This window comes from Trichechus manatus, unplaced genomic scaffold, assembly GCF_000243295.1.
Source record: "Trichechus manatus latirostris isolate Lorelei unplaced genomic scaffold, TriManLat1.0 scaffold00156, whole genome shotgun sequence".
Lineage (NCBI taxonomy): Eukaryota > Metazoa > Chordata > Mammalia > Sirenia > Trichechidae > Trichechus > Trichechus manatus.
This window is the reverse complement of record NW_004444092.1, coordinates 2,020,853-2,027,929: the sequence shown is the minus strand read 5'-3', so window position 1 is coordinate 2,027,929 and position 7,077 is coordinate 2,020,853. Positions and strand designations below refer to the sequence as shown.

The following is a 7,077-nucleotide window of genomic DNA, read 5'->3' as shown; positions in this document are numbered from 1 at the left end:
ACCTAGTAGTCTTAATTTTCTTTCTGAAGTAAGAGGCAAAGACATCTCCTGAGCATGAGGGGGAAAGGTTTTGCTCAACTATGGATGGTAGGAGTGAATAAGGAAGACATTTGTATTGATTCAAGGTTTTGTGTTGTGGTTTTGGAGCAGGGCCAAAACCATTGAGAAGATTGGCAAGATAGGGTTTGTTCCAAGTGATGAATCTTGTAGTATCTCCTATTAGTAATTCAGCACTTTCCTCAGTCTCCATTCCTCCAGTGGTAGAAGTGATAAGGAGCCTCAGATTTCCACAAGTAACAATCTCCCCAAACTCATCTTCTCACCAAAACTGCCTGCCTTGAACATCATCAGGACTAAGCTATTACGCTGTTTACATTAGTCACAATAAGCCTAAAACCACACTTTTAAGAACAGACAAGCAAAGAGTGCCAGACATTTGAAGAAAGCTTCTGTGTCAGTCTTCTTTCACCTGTGTTCACTTACTCAGTGTCTGTGGCAGCAGTACTCAGTTACCAGAGCTAGAAAGGTGGTCACCATCCTGGACTCCTTCTTCTCCCTCCCTCACTTAGTCAATCATCAAGTCAATCATCATTCCACCTTCTAAATATTCCTCAGACCCCCAACATCACTCCATACCTGCTCTACATACCTCTGGTGGTCCAGGCCATCAGTTATCATTCGAATACTTTCCTTAACCCTCCTTCTCTCCACACAAAAATCGATCATATCACACAACCTTGTTAAAAAAAACCTTCAGTGACTCAACCATTTCCGTTAGGAAAAAGTCCATCCACACTCACTAACCTGGTTTCCAGACATCTTCCTGATACACCTTAACCTCTCTCCACTTCCACTGCTAACTCTAACTTCCAGCCATACTTTACTGCTTCCCCGTTGCTCCTGGCCTCCCTCCTGGCCTTGCATTTGAAAGCTCTTCTCTCCAACTTTCTCTACCCTGTTCCCTTCCTTGACTAAGCCCATACTTAGCGTTCATGTCTCAGCCTAGTGGTTCTCAAGGAAGCGTTCTTGACCTCCAACACTGAGGGGCGTCCGTCCTGTGTAGCACTGTACCAGTCCTAACAAGGCACCGTGTCTATTTTGTTCACTCCAGTATTCCCACATTTCAGGATTGTGCACGGCACATAACAGGAGCCTCAAGACGCGTTTGCGGAGTGAGTCAGTCAGTTAATAAATGACGCACCAAGTTACCTTTGACTTTCTATCACATCGTTAGCAAAACATTTTTAATGAAAATCGAAATTGAGCAAACCAATTAGAAGTGTGTGAACTTAGTCTAAAAAACGGTAAAGCTGATCCGAGGTGCAGTCCAGCCAAATCTGAGTCCTTGGGATCCCTCACGAGGCCCCAAGGGTGAGGTGGGGTCTGCAGGTGGGCGGGAGCTCGGACGCAAGGGGCGTGGCTTCCCAGGAAATGGTCCCGCCCCGGGGCGGGGCGATCTCTGCTGCGATGGAGGGGCGGGGCTTACAGGTCGGAAACACCCCTTCCGAGGCGAAAGCGTGGTTTGCACGTCCCCGAGGCGCCTTGTGGGGGTCTTGGTCCCCGGCCGGGTGGTCCAGATCACTGTTCGCGCCTTTGCAGGCGCCATCTTGCCCGCGTCCGAACTCCCCCGGCGGGAGTGTCGGCGACTAGGCCGGAAGCGGCTGTGCAGCGGCTGCGCTGCCACCTCAGGTCTGTGAGTGCGGCCGTGTCTCTGCTCCCCGGAAGGCAGGCCCGCGTCGAGAGCTGGAGCGTCGGGGCCGCCGCGGAGGGTCTGGGAAAGCCCACTTGAACGGCGTGGGCGGGGACAGGCCAGGAGCCGAGGCGCGGGGTGCGGGGCGTTGCGTTCCACTCTGCCGGACTACCGCTCCGGGTGGTCGGCTGGGCCTCGGCTAGAGCTCCGGGGCTGCGGGCAGCTCGAGGGCGCGCGGAGCTCCCCTCGGGGGCGCTGGGGCTGCGCTGCAGCCTCCGTCGCTGCGGGTTTGTGCGGAACCGCGTCCATGCCTTTGACGGGAGGCTCAGCCAGTTGTCTGAACCGTGGGAGTCGCCCTCAGGTTCCTGGTTTACCCGGAATAGCAACAAGCCCTGTTCCAGTTATACCCTGTTAAATACTTCTTAAAAGGTCTATCACCCGAATGTTTGGCTCTATTCTCTTCATTACTGGTAATTTAAAATTCTTGAAGAGGCTAAATAAAGCTGCTCGCTTATGCCATGGGCATTGCTAAATTGCTTAGCAAATGACTGCATTTGCTGGCCTTTTGTATAACTATTTTAAGGGAAATTTGGATATATGCAGTGCATCTCCTGGAAGATGATGGTGGTGGGAATTTCTTGAAACTGCTACGTTTGTAATTTGCCATGGTAAGAAAAGTAGAAGACGACAAAAAACGGGTGTGAAAGGGTTATTGGATAATTTGTGCTTCTAATATTGTAGATCTTCGCTGTAGCCTCTAGCATATGGGGCTTCTGAGCACTTGAAATGTGGATAGTTCAAATTGAGATGTTACACAGGATTCCTAAGACTCGGTACACAAAAAAGAATGTTGAAAAATTCTCAATAATTTTTACATTGATTGCATGTTTAAGTAATACTTAGTATATATTGAGTTAAATATACTGTTAAAATTAATTTCATCTATTTTTTTTTAATGTGGCTATTAGAAAATTTTAAATTCTATGGCTCACACTAAATTTCTATTGGACAGTATTATAGATGTTCTGCTGATGAACACAGAATCAGCATGGCATTCCTTTGCTCAGAAACCATTGATAGGAAGTGAGCACTTGTTAAACCTGAAGGTGAGAAATAAATACAAGCCCTAATCGACTCGATGGCAGTGGGTTTTTTTTAAGTATTGGAAACCTCATTCCCTTTACACCCCCAATTTATCAATGCCTCTAACATTTGGAAACATTAGATTCCAGGGCTGTTTCAGGGAATGTTAGTGATACTAACATCTGTGTGATGTGATGAACTTATTTAATTTTCACAACTTTGTGAGATAGAGGTAGTATAGGTTCTATTTCTGTTTTGGTGTAATAAGGTCCTTGTTAGGGTCTAGCTAATGAGTGGCTCCACGACTCACCTGTCAGTTTGTCATACTGTGGTGGCTTGCATGTTGCTGTGATGCTGGAAGCTATGCCACTGGTATTTCAAATACCAGCTGGATCACCCATGGTGGATAGATTTCAGCAGAGCTTCCAGTCTAAGACAGACTAGGAAGAAGGACCTGGCATCTACAACAAAAAAAAATTGGCTAGTGAAAACCTTATCAATAGCAGTAGAACATTGTCAGGCATTGTGCCAAAAGATGAGCCCCTCAGGTTGAAAGGCACTCAAAATACTGCAGAAGACCTACCTCCTCAAAGTACAGTTGACCTTAATGATGTGGATGGAGTCAAGCTTTGGGGGCTTTCATTTGCTGATATGACATGACTCAAAATGAGAAGAAATAGCTGCAAACATCATGAATAATTGTAAAGTGGAATGTACAAAGTATGAATCTAGGAAAATTGGAAGTTGTCAAAACTGAAATGGAACGCTTGAAGGTAGATATTCTAGATGTTAGTGAGGTGAAATGGGCTAGTATTAGCCATTTCAAATCGGGCAGTCGTATGGTCTACTATGCTGGGAATGACAAATTGAAGAGGAATGGTGTCGCATTCATTGTCAAAAAGAACATTTCAAGATCTGTCCTAAAGTACAACACTGTCAGTGATAAAATAATATCCATACGCCTACAAGGAAGATACATTAATACAATTATTATCCTACCACTGATGCCAAAGATGAAGAAATTGAAGATTTTTACCAACTTCTGCAGTGTGAAATTGATCAAACATGCAATCAAGATGCATTGATAATTACTGGTGATTGGAATGTGAAAGTGGGGAACAAAGAAGAAGGATTGCTAGTTAGAAAATATGGCCTTGGTGATAGAAATGACACCGAAGATTGCTTGATAAAATTTTGCAAATCAACAGCTTCTTCATTGCAAATCTTTTTTCAACAGCATAAATGGGAACTATACAGGTGGACCTTGCCAAATGGAATACACAAGAATCAAATCAACTACATCTGTGGAAGGAGATGATGGAAAAGCTCAGTATCATCAGTCCGAACAAGGCTAGGGGCTGACTGCAGAACAGACCATCAATTGCTCATATGCAAGTTCAAGCTGAAGCTGAAGAAAATTAACACAAGTCCACAAGAGCCAAAGTATGACCTTGAGTACAGGCATACCTTGGAGATACTGCTGGTTTGGTTCCAGACCACTGCAATCAAGCAAATATCACAATAAAGCGACTCAGACAAATTTTTTGGTTTCCCAGTGTATATAAAAGTTATGTTTACGCTATACTGTAGCCTATTAAGTGTGCAGTAGCATTATGTCTAAAAAAAATGTACATACCTTAATTAAAAAACAATTTGCTAAAAAATGCTAACCATCATCTGAGCCTTCAGCAAGTCTTAATCTTTTTGTTGGTGGAGGGTCTTACCTCGATGTTGGTGGCTGCCGACTGATCAGGGTGGTGGTTGCTGAAGGCTGGGGTGCTGTGGCAATTTCTTAAAATAAGACAACAGTGAAGTTTGCTGCATCGATTGACTCTTCCTTTCATGGAAGATTTCTCTGTAGCATTTTACTTCTTTCAAAATTGGAGTCCAAGTCTGTCCTCTCAAACCCTGTCTCTGCTTTATCAACTAAGTTTATATAATATTCTAAATTCTTAGTTGTGATTTCAGCAGTGTTCCCAACATCTTCACCAGGAGTAGATTCCATGCTAAGAAACCACTTTCTTTGCTCATCCATAAGAAGCAATTCCTCATTCATTAAAGTTTTACCATGAGATTGCAGCAATTCAGTCACATCTTCAGGTTCCACTTCTAATTGTAGTTCTCTTGCTGTTTCCACCACATGTGCAGTTACTTTCTCTACTAAAGTCTTGAGCCCTTCAAAGTCATCCATGAGGGTTGGAATCAACTTCTTCCAAATTCCTGTTAATGTTGATATTTTGATTTCCGTGAATCACGAATGCTCTTAATGGCATCTAGAATGGTGAATCCTTTCCAGAAGGTTTTCAACTTATTTTGCCCAGATCCATCAGAGGAATCACTATCTATGGCAGCTGTAGACTTATGAAATGTATTTCTTAAATAATAAGACTTGAAAGTCAGAATTTCTCCTTGATCCATGGTCTGCAGAATGGATGTTGTGTTAGCAGGCATGGAAGCAACATTAATCTCCTTGTACATCTCCATCAAAGAACTTGGGTGACCAGGTGCATTGTCAGTGAGCAGTAACATTTTGAAAGAAATCTTTTTTTCTGAGCTGTGAGTCTCAACAGTGGGATTAAAATATTCAGTAAACCATATTGTAAACAGATGTGCTGTCATACAGGCTTTGTTGTTCCGTTTATAAAGCATAGGCAGAGTAGATTTAGCATAATTGTTAAGGACTCTAGGATTTTCAGAATGGTAAGTGACCACTGGCTGAGCTTAAAGTCATCAGCTGCATTGTCTGCTAACGAGAATCAGCCTGTCCATTGAAACTTTGAAGCTAGGCATTGACTTCTCTCTAGCTCTGAAAGTCCTACATGGCATCTGCTTCCAATATAAGGCTGTTTCATCTACACTGAAAATCTGTTGTTTAGTGTAGCAACCTTCATCAATTATCTTAGCTAGATATTCTGGATAACTTGGTGCAGTTTCTACATTAGCACTTGCTGGTTCACCTTGCACTTTCTTGTTATGGAGATGGCTTCTTTCCTTAAACCTCATGAACCAACCTTGCTAGCTTCAAACTTTTCTTTTGCAGCTTCCTCACCTCTGTCAGCCTTCACAGGATTGAAGACAGTTAAGGCCTTGCTCTGCACTAGTCTTTGGCTTAAGGGAATGTTGTGGCTGGTTTGATTGTCTATGCAGACCACTAACACTTTCTCCGTATCAGCAATAAGGCTGTTTCGCTTTCTTATCATTCATGTGTTCACTGGAGTACCACTTTTAATTTCCTTCAAGAACTTCTCCTTTGCATTCACAACTTGGCTAACTGTTTGACACAAGAGGCCTAGCTTTCAGCCTGTCTCAGTTTTTGACATGCCTTCTCACGAAGCTTAATCATTTCTAGCTTTTGATTTAAAGTGAGAGACATTTGACTCTTCCTTTCACTTGAGCACTTTGAGACCATTGTAGGGTTACTGACTGGCCTAATTTCAATATCATCATGTCTCAGGGAATAGAGAGAGAGATGAGGGAATGGCCGGTTGATGAAGCAGTCAAAACATACAAGACATTTATCAATAAAGTTCACCGTCTTGTATGGTCGTGGTTTGTGCACCCCAAAACAATTATGATGGAAACATCAAAGATCACTGATCACAGATCACTATAAGAGATATAATAATAATTAAAAAGTTTCATATATTGCGAGAATTACCAAAATGTGACACAGAGACACGAAGTGAGCACATGCTGTTGGAAAAATGGTGCCAATAGACTTGCTCTACACAGAGTTGCCACAAACCTTCAATTTGTTAAAAAGACACAGTATCTACAAAGCACAATAAAACAAAGTATGCCTATATATACCACCTGAATTTAGAGCCCGTCTCAAGTATAGATTTGATGTGTTGAACGCTAATGACCAAAGACCAGACAAGTTGTGGGATGACATAAAGGACATCATACATGAAGAAACCAAAACGTCATTAAAAAGACAGAAAAGGAAAAAAAAAAAAGACCAAAATGGATGTCAGAAGAGGATCTGATACTTGCTCTTGAATGTAGAGTAGCTAAAGCAAACGGAAGAAATGATGAAGTGAAAAAGCTAAACAAAAGATTTCAAAGGGTGGCTCCAGTTCTCCCTGCCTTGGAGAGTGAACAAATTAACAAACGGGAAAAAAGAAACTGCCAGCTCCCCTAAGCCAGGAACTCAGGGTAGGCAGAGCTCCTTTGCCTAGGCACAGGCATAAGGGATCCATGGACTTTCAGTGACTTTCCCCCTGCATAGACTTGTGTGGGCCCATCTCAACAGCGTAGGCCCTCATTATCGCAGTACAACAGGGTATATATTGGAAGTCTAA

General features: G+C 42.9%; 1 protein-coding gene across 2 annotated transcripts in view; it reads left to right on the top strand.

The window, feature by feature from the left end:
- Window positions 1–1,528: 1,528 nt before the first annotated feature.
- MIOS (meiosis regulator for oocyte development) overlaps window positions 1,529–7,077 on the top strand; it is a 36,411-nt gene continuing 30,862 nt past the window's right edge. Inside the window, exon 1 of one of the 2 annotated variants that reach the window (XM_023740499.1) lies at window positions 1,529–1,689. The gene's annotated coding sequence lies outside the window, so the exon portion shown is untranslated. Of the gene's footprint in view, window positions 1,690–1,858; window positions 2,359–7,077 lie in introns of those variants that run through there. The other variant, XM_023740500.1, reaches the window with a different exon arrangement.